This window comes from Pocillopora damicornis, chromosome 9 (assembly GCF_964200805.1).
Source record: "Pocillopora damicornis chromosome 9, jaPocDami1.2, whole genome shotgun sequence".
Classification (NCBI taxonomy): domain Eukaryota; kingdom Metazoa; phylum Cnidaria; class Anthozoa; order Scleractinia; family Pocilloporidae; genus Pocillopora; species Pocillopora damicornis.
In genome coordinates, this window is record NC_142678.1 from 20,311,991 (window position 1) to 20,331,136 (window position 19,146).

General features: G+C 36.8%; 3 long non-coding RNA genes and 1 pseudogene across 4 annotated transcripts in view; 2 read left to right on the forward strand and 2 right to left on the reverse strand.

Annotated features, from left to right (window-relative positions):
* Positions 1 to 5,779: 5,779 nt before the first annotated feature.
* On the forward strand, positions 5,780 to 8,996 carry LOC149040582 (uncharacterized; annotated as a pseudogene).
* Positions 8,997 to 11,316: 2,320 nt separating this feature from the next.
* LOC149040583 (uncharacterized) lies at positions 11,317 to 17,511 on the reverse strand. Of its 2 annotated transcripts, XR_016179795.1 has the most exons (3): positions 17,491 to 17,511; positions 13,585 to 13,684; positions 11,317 to 11,953 (listed from the first exon to the last, which is right to left on the reverse strand). It is a non-coding gene; the product is annotated as an uncharacterized LOC149040583 (long non-coding RNA). The 2 variants fall into 2 exon arrangements; XR_016179794.1 differs by lacking the exon at positions 17,491 to 17,511 and having other exon boundaries at positions 13,585 to 13,722.
* LOC149040584 (uncharacterized) lies at positions 12,196 to 12,467 on the forward strand. Its single transcript, XR_016179797.1, has 2 exons — positions 12,196 to 12,317; positions 12,420 to 12,467. It is a non-coding gene; the product is annotated as an uncharacterized LOC149040584 (long non-coding RNA).
* A 227-nt stretch (positions 17,512 to 17,738) lies between the features above and the next one.
* LOC149040585 (uncharacterized) overlaps positions 17,739 to 19,146 on the reverse strand; it is a 1,527-nt gene continuing 119 nt past the window's right edge. Inside the window, exons 1-2 of the long non-coding RNA XR_016179792.1 lie at positions 19,040 to 19,146; positions 17,739 to 18,189 (exon numbers count right to left, since the gene is read on the reverse strand). The exon at positions 19,040 to 19,146 is cut by the window's right edge and continues 119 nt beyond it. This is a non-coding gene — a long non-coding RNA (uncharacterized LOC149040585). The remainder of the gene's footprint in view (positions 18,190 to 19,039) is intronic.

Genomic DNA, 19,146 nt, shown 5'->3' on the forward strand with positions numbered 1-19,146 from the left:
TAAACCCTATGCTTTGAATATCGCATATTGACTTTAAGTTTTTATATGATCTGGGTTGTACAAAATGGTTTAGCGATACGCTCCAGTCCCTGAATGGAATCCTGGTAGACCGTAGATGAGAAGTAGTTTTTATATGATCTGGGATGCGCAAAATGGTTACGTAATACACTCCAGTCTTTATCCAAAATTTCTCCTGGTTCAGCTGCACTCAACTTAACATGCTCTAATTATGTCCTTTACGATCCCGCCTGTGAGACAGTGAAACGCACGCAAGGCTGTCAATTAATGTCTTATTTATGAAAATAGTTTTTAACTTATAACATGATATTAAAACTATATCAGCTTTCAAAAAATTAAACTGTCTAATTCATTATTATACTTTTGAAGTCCTGTCTAGTATGTTTGCTTTACTAATGGCCTACCTTGTAAGAAAATAAAGTCTTTAATTAAGAAATTATGACCAACTTCCAACAACGCAATCTTTATACAACTACATGTTAAAAGATGCACAGTATTTACCATCGCTGTAACGATTTCTGCTCATAAAACTTCTACGCAGTTATCGTGCGAATACTTCATTGGAAATATAATCCAAAGCTGTCATTAACAACTTGATTTGAGATGGGCAATTCCTTGAACTGAATATAATGAGGAACTAAGTTTTCAAGAGAAGTTTATTTTTATTTTATTTTGACTCCAACTTATTTTTCACAGAATACGAAGTACTTCGTTATCAGTGAGGTATGTCCGTATACATTTACAAACTCTATTTTTGATGAGATGAGGTAACGTGAGTTAAAATGGGTGGAGATAAGTTATGGAAAATCCTTTGTACGAAAATTTGCATATTTGAGCGATCGAACAAAAGAAGTCATTTCTCGAAAACTAAAATATGTTTTCTCAAAAAACTACACCATAATTATTAGGAAATATTGGACTGCAAAATATGAAAGTAGGAGTGAAAGCAAATTTTATGTGACTTGCCACTGTTTGTCTGATGCATGCTGACATTAGCTCTTAAAACCCGATGCTTTGAATATCGCGTGTTGACTTTGGATTTTATGTGATCTACGATCCACGATACGCTCCAGTCTCTGAATCGAATCCTGGCTGAGAGTAGACAAGAAGACTCGTATAAGAGTCGACTAAGGATAGAAACTGTACAAATATCTAAATGATTAAAATGAAAAGCAATGCATGCATTTTGTCGCTTCCAGAAAACTAAACGACGATACAATTGCAACGATTAGTGAGCTTCCGATCAGTTTTCCTTCTCTTTGAGTGGAACCAAAAACAATGATGAGTGAAGTTCTGTCCAGTAGGTTTGCTTTACTCATGACCTAGCTTGCAAGAAAATAAAGTCTAATTAAGAAATTATTACCAAATGAAAAAATCGACTATAGAAGGTTTTTAAAGGAAAAAAGAAAATTTTGTGGACCATAATGAAAAACATTAAAAAAATCCCTCATACTTCAATTTTGAAATGTTTTCTAAGCCAGTTAAAATGTTTTCTTAGCCAGTTAAATTGCCTTCTTCAGTAATGTTACTTCTCCTGTAAACACCAAAAGCTTTCAAAACTCCATTCAAGGTTTCTAGAAACTGTTGATTTTCATTTATTTGATATTCAGGTATTGATTCTCCAGATGACGCTTTTTAGCCGCGTTTTGGGTTCACTTAGATACTGGACTTTCTTTGAATTAACGACATACAGGTGTAGAACAGTTTACCTGTTGTTCCTGTTCAGCTGCACTCAGAACGTCTTCCGGCATCTAGATATCATGTCAGACATTTGCAAAACTAATTTCGAGTCTTGATAGTGGTGTGTTTATTCTCTATCTCTATTCCTTGACTTGTTGTTTTCTTATTCGTTCGAAAAACCACTTTTGGTCCAATTATGACTCAATCTTATTTTTAAGAGGATACGAAGTACTTAGTTATTAGTGAGGTATGTTCGAATACATTTACAAACTCTAGTTTTGGTGAGATGAGGTAAAGCGAATTAAGATGGGTGGAGAGAAGTTATGGAAAATCCTTTGTAAGCCTGTGGGAATTTTTTTCGAATTTTCGTTTTGTTTCGTTCGTTTAATGCTTATGAAACAGTTGAGGGATTTGAAACCTCTTGTGAAAAGCCTGTTACTTCTCAGCCTTCGTTACACGTGGAAAATAAAACATAAGAAAGTTTTTTGCTTTTGAAAATTTAGTTTTATGTTACCGTACCAACAGTTAATTTGGCATGAAAATTGTCAAGGTGGTAACAACAACAACAACAACAACAACAACAACAGCAACCGTATTTCGAAAGCAGCTCCAAGAAGAGGAGCAAGTCTTTCTACTTTATATTTGACATATTTTTTTATTGGGAATATTTAATTTATATATCATTTTATCTTTGATTGAACTGTTTTCTCTTATGTTCATAGCAGCTAACAGAGCTCAGAGAAAATGCAGCCTTTCGCCTCAGCTTCGGAGTGCACTCCATGGCAAATCATCACAAATTACAAGTTTAAATGGATCTCTAATTTTTTTTGAGAACGCGATTGAGATCACCAGTGGCAAAGCTTTCCGCCTATTCAGTGAACATCGAAAGAGATTTATATCATTAAATTCGTCTTTATCGAAAGAAAAAAACAGGAACAAGCTGATCATGATTAAATTTCCAGATATGAATCTCGCATAAAGAAAGACGAAATTGATACTTACTTGTATATCCTATTTTATGCAGTTTCTCTATTTGTTATCTGTGTATCTTACATCCTTATTATTATCAAAGTACGATGTAGTTGTCATCCTCAATTCCATTCTAGATCAAAAAGAGAAAGAAAACTGACGGGTACTGCGCTTATCGTCACACTTGTATCGCTACTCTGTCTTCTATCAGTGATGTTATATGGAGTATGTCTTCATTTTCCCTCCAGTTGTTTAAGGAATGTTCATATGGATATGGGTGTGGTAGTTCTATTTTTAGCTAACTCACTTGTAAATCCTATAATTTACGCTGTTCGGATGCCAGGATTCAGAGAAGGTTTATTACAAATAGGTTACAGGGTCCCAGACCTTTCTCGTATCGCCCCAGCGAACCTGCCACTTCGTAACCTTAGAAGAGCGTAGATTAATGGTAAGAAACTATTCATTAAGTTTGTTTTTTAAAATGACTTTAACTTATTAGCCGAGTAACATGCATTTCCACTTTATTTTTTGGTTTACATTAAAATCTTAACATGAGTAAGAGAAAATTACGCTGGTGGTATACGAACAGATAATTGATACAGTATAGTTTTGCCTTTGAATAAAAACAGTTTATTCAACTTTTTATAAGCCCGACGTTGTGTACATTTCTACGACAGCTTGACTTGAAGCGAAATAAATGCGACTTTTAACAAACCCGGGATGAATAACCGGTGAATAACCATAACCGGTGAATAATTAAGTTTACTTGCACTATGATATTGACGGCGGTTTTCATATTACAATTATTTTTAAAACAGGTTTCATGCCGATACTATTCGAGTTATCCTGCATGGGCGGACGACCTCTTATCAAATTGTTGTATTACAGACAACTAACTACCGCAGTAAAACGATGTTTTGCATTTTACGAGCGTTTTTCATCTTTTGATGTCAAAAGATTTTGTCAACCACTTTATCGCTGCGTTTTATTGCGTTTGGTAGAAGACCAGAGGGAAGAATCATTAAACGAGGCAGAAAATGTTACCATTGTAACCACATATAAAGTCTCAAAAAGGCTGATTGGTTCAAATAAGGAATTTCTAACAAAACATCGATATACGAGTGTTATAGTTCAGTGTATTAGATCAGATAATTCAGAGCAAAGAACATCAATGTGGATAAAAAGAGCAAATTATCTTGCCGAAATTAAAATCTTCCTGTACATTTCATTGAGGCTTCAACAAACACTCCATCCATAGGCTTTGTTTTATAGGCAACTGGGTTTATAATGCCTACGTTTTGGATTGTTTGGAAAACAGAAGACTCCTGCAGTTTTAAAGAATCGAAGTGCGTGATCAATATAAGTGTTTAGATGAGGGTCTATGTTTACAGTCTAAACACGGTTGTGACGTTCTAAACACGCGTGTATTTTTTGAGAAATATACTTTAAAAAAGCAAAGAAGGACTTCTTCCCGAGGTGGGTGAATGATCGTGCATAGAGCGAGTACTCCAAAGTTCTGCATGCCCGTTTTAAATTACTCCTTTTATTATGCTCCCCCACCCCCTACCCCATTAATAATAATTCCTCACTTGAATTGCTTCATTACGTATATATTTCCATACGTTTAAAATACAGCCTTCAGAAGTTTGGATTCGTTTATTTGAATTAGGTAAATGAAGGCAAAAACTCCGGGACAAGATCGTCTCGAACAAAACAAAGACTATAGGTGACAAAAAAACCTTTAAACCCTTTAAACCCTATCCTTCGCATATTGACTTTAAGTTTTTATATGATCTGGGATGCGCAAAATGGTTACGTGATACACTCCAGTCTTTATCCAAAATTCTCCTGGTTCAGCTGCACTCAACTTAACATGCTCTAATTACGTCCTTTACGATCCCGTAAAACGCACGCAAGGCTGTCAATTAATGTCTTATTTATGAAAATAGTTTTTAACTTATGACATGATATTACAACTATATTAGCTTTCAAAAAATTAAACTGTCTAATTCATCATTATACTTTTGAAGTCCTGTCCAGTATGTTTGCTTTACTAATGGCCTACCTTGTAAGAAAATAAAGTCTTTAATTAAGAAATTATGACTAACTTTCAACAACGCAATCTTTATACAACTACATGTTAAAAGATGCACAGTATTTACCTTCGCTGTAACGATTTCTGCTCATAAAACTTCTACGCAGTTATCATGCGAATACTTCATTGGAAATATTATCCAAAGCTGTCATTAACAACTTGAGTTGAGATGGGCAATTCTTTGAACTGAATATAATGAGGAACTAAGCTTTCAAGAGAAGTTTATTTTTAATAAAAGAAAATTACATAAGAAATGAAAAATCGATTAACGAAGTTTTTTTAAAGGAAAAAAGGAAATTTTGTGACCATAATTAAAAGATTTAAGAAAACGCTTTGTATTTCAATTTTGAAATGGTTTCTCGGCCAGTTAAATTTCCTTCTTCAGTGACATAACTTCACCTGTAAACCCCAAAAGCTTTCAAAACTCCATTCAAAGTTTCTAGAAACCATTTATCTCCAGTTACTTGATATTCAGGTATTGATTGTCCAGACGAAGCTGTTTTGCCAGCGGTTTGGGTTCACTTAGATACATACTGCACCCTCAGTTTATTTTATTTGTTTTCGCTCGGCTTATACGCGAATGCGTGCCCATTTATAATTGTTCTAATAAGTCGAAAAAATATAAGCCAAACCCCTCTCTATGGCTCAGATTTTACCAAATATTAGCGTCAATTTTTTGTGAAAATCGCTCGGCTTCTAGCCAAATAAATACGGGTACTCTAATTACTTCCTTTATGATCCCGCCCGTGAGATAGAGAACGTGAGGCCGTCAATAAATGTCTTATTCGTGAGAATATTTTTAGCTTAAGATATGAGATTTCAACTGAATTAGTTTCAAAAAATGAGACCGTCGAACTTATGATGATACTCATGAATTCCTGTCCAATAGGTTTCCTTTACTTATGACCTACCTTGCAAGAAAATAAAGCCTTTAATTGAGAAATTATTACCAAATGAAAAATCGACCATAGAAGGAAAAAAAAATTTTGTGGACCATAATCAACAACATTTAAAAAAATGCCGCGTATTTCAATTTTGAAATGTTTTCTCAGTCAGTTAAATTTCCTTCTTCAGTGATATAACTTCTCCTGTGAACACCAAAAGCTTTCAAAACTGCATTCAACGTTTCTAGAAACTATTCATCTTAATTTATTTGATATTCAGGCATCGACTTTCCAGACGAAGCCGTTTTGCCGGCGCTTTGGGTTTACATAGATACGGAACTTTCTTCGAATGAACGACGTACAGGTTTGGCCACAAGCGGCCCAAGCTCACGTCTCAAGAAAAAGCCAACGATTAATTCATGAAAGCGTCACGCGTTGTGTGACTCTGTGTTAAGTTACGAGAGGAACCGTTGAAAATTTGAACACGTTATATAGAATAGAAATCCGTTGTAGTTTCTGGCTATTTCTGCCGTTTTAAGCTTGCTTTACCATCATTGTTATTCATGTCAAAAGACGAAATGTTCATATTTCGAAATATTTATGGTTGTAAATCGACTCTATTTCGTTCCCTATACTATTCCTTATAACGTGTTCAAATTTTCAACGGTTCCTTTCGTAGCTTAACACCGAGTCGCACAACGCGTGACGCGTTCATGAATTAATCGTTGGCTTTTTCTCGAGACGTGAGCGTGGGCTGCTTGTGGTTTGGCTTGATGTTTTCTTATTCATTCGGAAAACCGCCTTTAGTCAAATTTGACTCAAACTCATTTTTTAGAGGACACCTACTACTTCGTTGTCAGTGAGGTATGTTCGTAAGATTTGATACCTTTCCAAACTCTTGTTTTGGTGTGATGAAGTAAAGCGAGTTTAAATGGGTGGAGAGAAGTTATGGAAAATCCTTTGCACACCTGTGAGAAATTTTAGAATCTTATTTTTATTTTTATTTATATTTTAAACCTTTTGTGAAAAGCCCGTCGCTCCTCAGCCGTCGTTACACGTTCGTGACCAGACGATGAAAAGATCTTTCTTTGTTTCATTACCGAGTACAACATTTACCATCTTGATCCCCTCTTGCCATCTTTGTTATCATATTTACGCCATCGACAATCTTTAACAAGTATGTGGAAATTTTCTTATTTTAGTTTGTCTCTTTTGATGCTTATAAAACGATTAAGGCAATTAAGACCTCTTGTATAAAGGCTTTTGCTTATTCAGAGTAAATCAAAATAATGTTAAATCGTTGGAAAAAGAAGAAATTCGTTCCAAAGAGAGAGAGGGAGGCTGAATTATCAATCTTCTGGATATGTATTGCACCAAAAAAAAGGAACATCAAATGAGTCAAAGTACAAAAGAAAGGTAGCAAATGTAATTCTGTGGCTATGGTCACCGACAATCTGAATTGGTGATTAAACGCTATAAAATTGTCAACCCTATTTCTACATCTGACTTTTGCAGTGCGAATCAAGTTACACCTAGCCGCAAGAGCCGCCATAGTTTATGACTTCTCGAGTTTACCCAAACTCCTTTAAAAAGAAAAAAACAAATTACAAATGGACCTATTATTTGTAGTAAATTGTTCAAAGGCAGTAAACTTGCCTGCTTCAATGATATAAACTTCTCCCGTGGCAATCAAAAGCTTTCAAACCTCCATTCAAGGTTTTTAGAAACTATTCATTTCCACTCCTTTAATTTGCTTCTGTTGATTCTCTATTTTCAGCTGTTCTGTAAGTGGATTTACCACGATACAGGACTTTAATCACACCAACAATCGTGGAGTTTAGGCGGATGCTTCAATCTGAAATTCTAGTTTTTCTGCACTAAAAATGCTGTTTTTCTTTCAGCTATTATCTGTCAATCATTCGGAAAATGTAAATTGGAGTTCTAATACTGATAAGTTTGGTCTGCATTGAATTCTTCCTTAGCATGCTACAACAAGCGTGAGTGAAGAAATTTATCCGAAGTGAGAAAAGACAATGATTAAACGTCTGGGTGTGGAAAATGAAACATAAGGGATGTTTTTGCTTTTAAAAATGTTAGTTATATTTCGCCGTGTTTACAGTTAATTTTTCTTTGAAGTTTTCAAGGCTCCGAGAAGAGGAGCAGGTCTTTCTACTGTATATTTGACATCTTTCTTTATTGAGAATTATTATTCATTTCATCTTTGCTTGAACTGTTTTCTGTTATTTTCATAGCTGCTAACAGAGCTCAATGAAAGTGTAGCCTTTATCCTCAGCTTCGCAGTGTATTCCATGGCTTGTAGTCCTCATCATCGAATGTCTGGCCATAGTCATCCTTAATATCATCACCATTGTTGTCTTTGTAAAGAAGAAGCGTCAGCTACAGCGGCGGAGTACATATTTGATCATCCATCTGGCGATAGTCGATCTCTTAGTGGGTGTAGTCTCTGGGCTGCTACAGATTGAACACATAATGGGGTAGTCTTGTCCACTGTGGAATTACAGACAAAGGACTATTTGGCCTCATAATTTATCTTTTGCATTTTTACATTTATTCTCGTTCGCTTCCCTTACAAATCTTATTGCTGTTTCCTTAGAGCGGCTACACGCAACGTTTTGTCCATTCAGGCATCGCTTTGTGAGGAAGTGAGTTTATAGAGCCATAATTATTGCCATTTGGTTAATACCTGTTGTTAGAGAAGCAGTTCAAATTTTCTTAAGGGGAATTGTTGATCGAATGGTAATTAATATTTACTTGTATTGCCTATTTTATGCAGTTTCTCTATTTGTTATCTGTGTATCTTACATCCTCATTACTATCAAAGTACGGTGTAGTCGTCATCTCCAATTCCATACTAGGTCCAAAAGAGAAAGAAAACTGACGGGTACTGCGCTTATCGTCTCACTTGTATCTTTACTTTGTTTTCTACCAGCGATGATATATGCTGGATGGGCTGGCAACTCACCCACTTTTTTCATAAATGTTCATATTTATATGGCTGTGCTAGTTCTATTTTTAGCTAACTCACTTGTAAATCCTATAATTTACGCTCGTCGGATGCCAGGATTCAGAGAAGGTTTATTACAGCTAGTTTACAGGGTCCCAGACCTTTCTCGTATCGCCTCAGCAAACCTGCCACTTCGTAACCTTAGGAGAGCGTAGATTGATGGTAGAAAAACCATTGATGAAGTTTGTTTTTTAAATAACTTTAACTTCTTAGCCGAGCAACATTTCAGCAGCATTTCCATTTTATTTGTAGTTTCCATTAAAATCCTAACATGAGTAAAAACTACGCTTGTGGTATACGAACAAATGATTGATACAGTATAGTTATTATCTTGAATAAAAATGGATTATTCAATAGTCCTGATATTGTATTCACTTGCATAAAAACTTAACTTTGACCGCAAAAAGGGACTTTTAAACCTGGGATGCATTACTTAACTGAATTTAATATTTTGTAAATAGGGCGTCACGCATGAACGTAATGATATAGAGAAGAGTCTCTAAACGCTCTTCGTTAGCTCAGCGGATAAACATCGGAGAACGGAAAGGTATAACTTTACTGAACCGACCAAGAGAAGTGTGAACATTAATCTTATCGCCTTCTTGGGAATTAAGTTCAACTTTTCGGTGAGAGCCGGCTCATTAAAAATATTTTCCTGAGCTCCAAGTCGCATAATGACCTGCCACTTCGGAACTTGAGAAGGTCTTGGATAAATCGTTGGAAACTTCAAACGAAGTTTGAATTTCATATGTTCAGTCAGCGAGTATTTGTTTCGCCAGGGAAGATCTTGTCCTATAGGCTTTATTGCCCTTTAGAGTATATCTATGAATGGATGACTGAAATGGCTAAAGGAAAAGTTCCGTTATGCAATAGCGACGTCACTGAGGCCCAGCTTAAGCATATATAGATGAAGCATTACCCATCAACTGGTAACTCTGGGTAACTCCTTTCAGACCGAGGTTACTGGGGACGGAGGAGAGAAATTATGTTGCTGTCGTCAACGACAGTCCTGGTACCAAGTCGGGATGAAATTGATAACCATGGTCAAGCTGATTTGCCCAATCTGAATCAGGAAGCACCTTGCCACAAGAGCTGCCATAGTCTAAGATGTCGCGAGTTAACACATACACACCAGCCCTGTAACCTTCTCGGGGAAAACAGCAGTTCTCTCAGTTTATTACCCAAAAAAATCAAAGTAAAATACTGAAATCACGGGAAACGGAATTCTCGTAAAAACCAAAAACGCGAGACGCAAAAACGCAGTGGTGAGAGCGCTCACCTACAGGACCTCTGAAACGTCATATGTGGGTATAGTTAATTGTTGGTTCTCGTCCTTGCTCTGAAGGATTTTCTCTGAGTCCTCCGGTTTTCCTCTTTCCACAACAACCAACAGTCAATTTCGAACTGAAAACAGTAAAAAAAAATATATCGAATGCCTCGCCATTGCCATCCTTAATATTATCACTATTGTTGTCTTTGTGAAGAATAAGCGTCAGCTACAGCGGCGGAGTACATATTTGATCATCCATCTGGCGATAGTCGATCTCTTAGTGGGCGTAGTCTCTGGGCCGCTACAGATTGAACATAGAATGGCGACGTTCTGTAATCTGTGGAAGTACAGTCGTGAGCGTATCTGGTCTGATTATTTGATAGTGGGATTTGTAAATTCATTCTCGTCCACTTCCCTTGTCCATTTAGGCACCGCGTTTTGAACAACTGGGTTCATAAGGAGATGATAATTGTCATTTTGTTAGCGAACATAGATAGAGAAACCGCTCAAATCGTGTCATGAGATACCTACTAGCCACGAAAGGTTTCTTCACAATACCCTTTACATCTCTTTTATGCAGTTTCTTTGTTTGTTATCAGTGTATCTTACATACATGACGGGTAAACTTGCATAAACGAACCGGAAATTTTGGAAGCTATATTTGTAATGTATGTTGTTGAATTTTAGGTATAAACGGAGTTTGATTCGGATGTGACGAGATCAACTTGTTTTGCTGGAGCCAACGTTGCCGGTACCTCATCAGTCTTCACGTTGGTTTAAAGTTTCAACCAGGAAAGAAATGGAGAACTGAAATGGTCACGATTTGTTGTGAAAAATGATACATTTCTATAATTGCGTTGTGTTGCCTTTTCTAGGGAAAATCATCAAGTCATTTCCAATCTTTCTTTTCATATTTTCGCTCATCAGGGCTACATACTCATCGTGGAATAAGTTTCATCTGAAAACAACACGATTTTCTATAATACCATAACTCTTCAACTGCCTCTCGAGGTGATGCCAGCGAGCAGTCCAAAAAGTCTATTTCACCACCCAAAAATTTAATTACCGGAGCGACACTCATTCATTCTCTTCCTAGGGATTTTTATCGTTAGTTTTTTCAATTTTTATTTTTTTTCCCTTTGGAACTTAATCTTTTGAATTATTCCATCGCTGAATTGTTACGCCGGCGATGATTTGTTTCTTGATAATTTTTGTGTTCCCTTAAAAAGGAGTGAAAGACAGATGGTAATGGAATTGATGATGGAGACAGTTTAGTTTTACATTTGAAAAAAAAGGAATAGATTATTTCACAGCTTTGTAATCAGTGTGCTTCTCGGCTCTGCAAAGATGCCATTTTTCATGACAACAAGACATCTCAAATGATCTCAGACTTTATTTAAAAGTATTTATCAATTATTATTATTCAAAACTATGCCTTCCTCCATGGACAAAACACTGTTACGCAGGTCTGTTCATTGACACCTGAGCTAGTCATTAGTAACTAGCTAATTTAAACACTTACTAAGACAGCAAGAAAAATAAAAAATAAAACAATAAAATATCAACCAGCTGCATCTTTACACAGGCAGAAAATGAAAAAGTAGGTAGGTGGTGACTTTCATGATTGAGTTCCCGACTAAGACAGTAATCCTGGTATATATAACTATACCCCGACAATGTTCGTTGCTCTGAAGTAGTAGGAAAACCAAATGATGAGGCTACTGAGGATAAATGAAAATTTAGCAACGTTGTGAGCATCACGCATTACTTTCTACTTTCATCTCCGGCTTTACTTTTCAAGGCCTCTGTTTCTTGTTTCATTTGCAGGGAATTGAGTATGCGGAGCAAAGCTAGTGTTTTGAGCTCTGGTACCACATAAAGCTTTGCCTCTTTGTTGCTCTGGGTAGTAACACAGGCTGGAGTGGCTTTCTCCAAGGAATTTTTCTGTTCGTCATTCAAGTTTGCGGAGCCTCTATTGTTATCCATTCCTCACGTCTTAAACTTGCACCTTGCTGCAGAATAATAATAAAAAATGTGGAAATTAGTGTGTGACGAACGTTCAGCAAGCGAACTGAACTGAAATGAACTGAACTGTTTTGTTTTGTGTGATTATTTACTATCGTTTAAATTCTATTATCGTTTCATTGTTCATTCTTTTAATCATTTATCAGAGCGTATTTGATCGTGTTATTAGCCGCCTATCATGTTTAAAGCCTGTTGCTTACATAATCTCTGTAGTATCACATATCGGAGTGTCGGAGTAAGTTGTCGGGGTATATCCATCTAGAGTTTTCTATCGGAGTTATTGGAGTTTTCGGAGTAACTGGAGTCACTTTCCCACGGAGTTTCTTTTACCCTTTTTACGCAGGATCAAACGTGAGTTTCCTTTGTACATTTAATCGCCTTTTTTTATCGTTACATTCATTTGTAATTTCCATAGAATCATTTCTGATTACGCAATCATAAATTTCCTTTTAGTTTTCACCGCATTGTAACACGTCGTACTCAATAAAAACTGGAATGAGACGGATGTGTATATGTGGTTGACACTCAACGTAATCCCAACACTTGGGTACGCGACATAGTGCAATCAGGATGTATAAGATATGCTTTACGGGTCACCATTAAACAGACAAAGAATCAAAGAGATTTAGGAACTAGTTTAAAAACAATACAACTGATCAAATTTTATGAACATTCAAGTCTTTCTTTCTTTCTTTTTTATTTTTTTTTTCTACAAGGGCACTTTTCCTATCATAGAACATGTTCACTGGTTAAGAACACCTATGCCAAGAATTTAGCAATCCTGGGACTATGACATACAGAATCATTTTTTCTTTTACTGTGAGCGCTAAAACTCGAATGTACTCGTATTTAACACGCATCGAGAGATTTTGGTTGATAGAACGTGCTCTATCAGAGTACAAACATAGAGCTCAGCTAAAGCTGTCACGCCATCTGCCAAACTGAACTATGTCGGACCTTTTCCCGGACTTCTCTCTAGCCTTTTTTAGTGAATTGAAAGTGAAATTTCGTAACAAGCGAGCGGGCAAGTAGCAACAGATCTAGAAGAACCAAACAAAGGTTTGTAAGCATGTCAAGCGCCATAATTTACGTTATTATGATGTGAGCGGGGACGAAAATTCTCACCGAGAAAACGAGAAAACGAAACAAAGAGAAAATTCAAGGAGAGGCGAGAAATGTTCTACTACGTCTCGTGTTTCCCCCTACACTTCTTTCGTGCTCTAGCCGCTCCCTGCGTGCTTTACAGCAGGACAGAACATAGTTAAGGCTTCTTTATTTGTCGAATAAACAGTCTATAATCTCTTGACAGGCATCGAATAATTTATTTGATTGTGGTCTCTCATAATAATGCTATGCTACTATAATATTATTCCTTTTCACCGCCCTATGTTTGAGTATCCCGATGACGATCGCACTGGTGTGTTGAACATCTCAGCTTCGCCATTTTGTTTCTTTTTTAATTGATTCACAAATGTAACTTGATCAAAATTTATTTTTCCCCAGAAACGAATTATATATTATCCATCTGATTTATAGTTGTTTCGATGCAATATTAATAATACAAAGTTTAACCGCTGTGTTAATATTAAATGCTAAGTAGAGAAAAGCACGAACTTACCTGAAATAAATTGAGGTCTGCTGGGATGTGACTTTACTCTGAATTTCTGAAGCTATCAGTCTGGTGTCTTTCTTGCTAAATGCAAGTGTTTTATACGTTTCTGAGTAAACATAACACCATCTTCTGTCAGTATGTCAGCAATATTTTTCCGAGCAAAGAGCCAATTAAAATCAGTGGCTTATGTTAGGGAGAACACCAGGCCCTAGGGGATTTTGTTTTCTCGGGTGCTTTTTACTTCCGGTCAAGACCCTGTGGTCATGACCTTGTGCGTGTATGTTAGGATTCTTTATAAAATAACTGATATCGCGTGCACCCTGATTGGTAAAATGCAACGTAAACTTCCACAAAATTGAAAAATATTGTGTTCTGCTTTAAGTGTATTTTGTAAAAGCAATACACCGCACTTTCTATCGGCTAACCGTCGTTATAACCGAGATGATGTGATAACACTCAAAAATTGAGTTTGTCAATCGCTTGCCTCCGGTTTGTGATTACAAACTTCTATCGTCTTTTCCCAACAACCCGCGTGGGATCTTACGCCGGTAAACCGTGGAAAGTGCCGTACATTGTTTACATAGCTATAGGAATTTTTTTAGCATGTTGTAAATTAAACCGACCCTCAAAACAAATTTATAATTTTGGTCCTAACTCATGACAGGTGTCTTTGCTTCTAGACGATTTTATGGGCTATGAAAATTCAATTCGGGAATTACTGGCTATAGAAGGAATCATCGGGAGACTTCGATTTCCATAAACTGAGAGAAGTTTGGCGTCACTCATCTTAGGAACTGAAAATATAGAGCTATGAATCCAAGCAAGTTTAAAGTACTTATGATTTCTCGTATAAGTTATCAGTTTGCACTACAATTTTATAATTTTGGTCCTAACTCATGACAGGTGTCTTTGCTTCTACGACGACTCCACAAAGGGGTAATTTTTTTTAAAACTAATTAAAACAATCGAACGCAAGGGCAGGATCAACAACGATCTAATTGTTCACCATATAATAAAACACGAAAAAGAGCGTTTGTTTAAAAACATTTTGACAATTCTTAGTCACATCGTTCATCAATTTTTCTTCACTTCGTTTCAGTTCTTCCATTTCATTTATTAATTTAATTCCATGTTTCATCGGGTAAGAATGAGAGGGATGAAAAAGTAAAAAAAGAATTTTGAGAAATAAAAACAGCACCTGTAACCACAGAGGTAAATATTGAGGTTTCCAAATAAATAAATATCCGGCATATGCTACTTATAACTTGATACTTTGAAGGTCAAGTGTTGTTTATGTGCTTGTCTGAGTCAGAATTCTGTTTGTTTTTTGGCTCGTTTCTTTATCTTTTTAATCAATAAGTGTATTTCAAAGGAATGGCGTAGCCCCCTTCAACCAATATAACTTTTTTTGTTACAATATTGATGATAACAGAAGATCTATTAAAAAATGGGTCTTTCATTCATTTGGCTTGTTTTCACTGACAGTTTGGATAGGAATTATAGCGAGAGGGAGAGACTTCTTTTCCATAAGCTGAATCAAGTTTCGTGCGGTCAGTGTTTAGTTCGAAGAGTCAGGCGATCACCCAGCATCCTTCATGGGAAAATATAAAAGCTGAAGTTACGCTGGTTTCACCCGACAATCAGGGAATTACGAACTTCCAGTTCAAAGCTAACGATAAAGATAATTGAGATGTTCTTCAAGTTTTCACGGAGTGACTATACCTTTTGGCTGTTTTGCTTCATTTTATTCCTATTATAAACAAATTTGGAAAACTACGCATGCAGTTGACTCGCTGAGACACGTTTCCGCACTCTGCGTTATGATTCTGACCGAGTCCCAGTAGGTGAAAAAATAGATAAATGAATGATTAAACATTTTAGAGGGATCTGAACGTCACGACTGGTGCACAAAGCTTGATTTGATTTAAATTTTTTTTCTTTAAGTTTGCAATTTGAAATTATTTTGGTGAAATATGAATCAGTTCATCATTGTGATTATAACGCGCTTAGCGAGGGCTAGTCGTTTTGCAGATAAAAGGTCACTAATTTCAACTGATAGCTTGACTCTACAATCTATACCGACTCTATGTCTTGAGACAAACGACTGAAAATCCACATTGATGTTCTCCGCAATTTTCCATTCTAGTTATTTCAGTGCATTATCCCACTCTACTTAGTTTTGGCTCACTGATGTTGACACTTATTTTCCTTGTCGCAAAAAAAGACTTGAAATATCAAGAATTATCTCCCCTAACTGTCACAATGACACGAGGCTATGGGCAGAATTACTTTATTACGGCGTCACTCACTGACGCTAAAATTGGTAAACAGTTGAATATATAGCTTGGCTGACACGCTTCTACATGTTCTGACGGAAATTACAAGGGTAAGACAAACCTAGACATGGAACTAATCATCCTTCACGTTAATTCAAATCGAAAACACCGCCAAAAAGTGACAGAAAGGACTGTAGATTCGTATGTCTTTGGTTCCCTCAGACCCTCCGCCAGTGTTTTCCTCTGTGGATTAGTGAAATAAGGTCGACGAGTCTTTTACAAATACAAATTGTTTTCCGAGAAAATGACGTCAGCATAATTTATCAAGATTTTCTCGGAAAGAAGCAAAGATTGACATGTGAGACAACACAGAAGCGAGAGGTCTCCGAGAGATTATTATGTCAGCGTTAATTGTCGAGATAATCTCAGAAAGATACTTGGTTTGACCAGCGAGATGGCACAGAAGCGAGTCAGTGCGTTAAGAATTTATTGCTATGCTGATGCTTGCTCTGCCTTTCGTTTAACTTTCATATTTTTAGTAAAAGAAATAAAACCACATAACCCAACGACGCTAAAATCAGTCAACAGCTGAATTTATAGCTTGGCTGACATGCTTGTGAATATTCCGACGGAAAAGACAAACCCAGACATGGAACTAGTCATATCTTTCATGTAAATTCGAATCGAAAACACCGCAAAAAGAGACAGAAAGGATGCAATTGAAGAGGTAATGACGCTAAAATCAGTCAACAGTTAATATATAGCTTGGCTGACACGCTTCTGCATGTTCTGACGGAAATTACAAGGGTAAACCTAGACTTGGAACTAGTCATCCTTCACGTAAATTCAAATCGAAAACACGGCCAAAAAGTGACAGAGGGGACTGTAGAAAAGATTCGTATGTCTTTGGTTCCCTCAGACCCTCCGCCAGTGTTTTCCTCTGTAGAATAGTAAGATAATGTCGACGAGTCTTTTACAAATACAAATTGTTTTCCGAGAAAATGACGTCAGCATAATTTATCAAGATTTTCTCGGAAAGAAGCAGAGATTGAAATGTGAGACAACACAGAAGCGAGAGGTCTCCGAGAGATGATTATGTCAGCGTTAACTATCGAGATAATCTCAGAAAGATACTTGGTTACACCAGTGAGATGGCACAGAAGCGAGTGAGTGCGTAAAGGATTTATTGCTATGCTGTTTGCTCTGCCTTTAGTTTAACTTTCGTATTTTTAGTAAAAGAAATGAAACTGCATAACCCACCGAAGCTAAAATCAGTCAACAGCTGAATATATAGCTTGGCTGACACGCCTCTGCATATCCTGACGGAAAAGACAAACCTGGACATGGAACTAGTCATCCTTCGTGTAAATTCGAATCGAAAACACCGCAAAGAGAGACAGGAAGGATGCAATTGAAGAGGTAATGACGCTAACATAGTCAACAGTTAAATATACAGCTTGGCTGACACGCTTCTGCATGTCTTGACGGGAATTACAAGGGTAAAACAAACCTAGACATGGAACTAGTCATCCTTCATATAATTTCAAATCGAAAACACCACAAAAAGCGGCAGAAAAGGGTGCAATTGAAGAGGGAATGAGAATCTGAGGATTTGAAACAAAGCTGGCTTACATACCAACAACACAGGCTTGCTGTGATGATGAGAAGTGAATCTCTTGAATCTCGCTTTTACAAGAAAAATAATGATACTAATGATCAAAATAAGATGAGGATGACAATCAAAACAATATTCCCGGGAGTTGACTCGATATTAAAATATGTAATACTGTGAATGCTCTGTGAGATTCTAAGAAAAAATAGTGAGCATTACATGGCCTGGTGTTTCGAAGATATATAGATGAAAAAAATCAAGTACCTTCACTCTCAGTTGCTACCATTTTATTTTATTTCATTTTCTTTCGATGTACTTCAATCATTTTCCTAAATCGTCAAACGAGTTTTCCTTCGACGCTCTACAAACTACCATTACTACTAGTAAATGATGATTAATCAGCAAGAAATTCAAATCATAGTTTAATAACAACCCTCAAAAAATAAAGATCAAATGTCTCTCACAAATGATGATAAACGAAATCATGCTCCCTTTGAGTTTAAAAGCAGTTCCATGGGCTTAGTTGTTCTGGTTTTCCCGCTTGTCTGCAGTAGACTGAGCGCGCGAAGCAAAGCCTCCTTTAGGAACCCCACCGCCGTGCTGTTTTGCTTCTGAACTCTGAATCCTTGACGCCGCTTCTTTAGTCATCGGATTTTTGGGCTGTGCGTTTCCTCCAGAGCTTTGAGTTCCTTGCTTGTCCATGGTTCTTTAGTTCTCTTGCTTCTAAAGTCAAATTCATTTGTGGCGGAAAAAGAGAAAGAAATGAACGTCATGTAGTGATCGGTTTTACGATGAGTGTCTTTCGTGTGCACATCATTATTTGAGGCGGAAAGAAATAAGGATATCATGCAGTGGAATATGTGAATTTCAAAGCTCTTTCAGGTCGATTCAACCTTTAGGGTTGTCTTAGGAAACGGCTCTGTGGGATCGATCTTCAGATAGTAAAAGGCTTTGCTCATTTTTATCGTAGTTGAGAGATGTGAAACTATCAAAAGCACGCTTGATAAAAGAGTATTCGAAATCGAAGATTTTCCTTTGAAATGTCCACATCCACGCGATTCTTATCATCCTGATATGCATTGTCAACAATACTAACATCGAATGAAACCCTCCTCCTATTCTAAGAAGTCTATTCTGTACCTGAGAGGCTGGATAGACAAACTTAACCAAGGATCCTCTAGATTTTTCGTACGATTCAGTCAAGAAGAAGACACGACTTCATTTTCATTTTCATATTCTTGAAGATCGCCGCGATCGATGGCGAGTGAAGGCTATCTTAAGGATTTTCATAAGATGCATTTCAAAGCGCTTTGGTTTTCGAAGAGACATGCGATCATTGTAAGTTAGTAAACTGAGTTAACCTAAGATTGCGTGTGTATTGCGAAAAAAGCTCGACGGCGCGTGATATAAAAAATTTGAACGGTTTATCACTTTGAAAGCTATCCTAGCTATGTACTAGTGCATTCGGCGGCCTCTAGTTCTCCTTTCATTGGATTTGACAGCATTCTTGGGAGGAATGTTACGAACTGAAACTGCAAAAGCAAATGATTAAGGCAACTAAGTATTGACTTACATTATGTGAGTGTAGAAAAGACTCGTATGTCTTAGGTTTTCTCAGACCCTCCGCCAATGTTTTCCTCTGTAGAATGACAGAATATTGTTAAAGTGTCTTTCACAAAT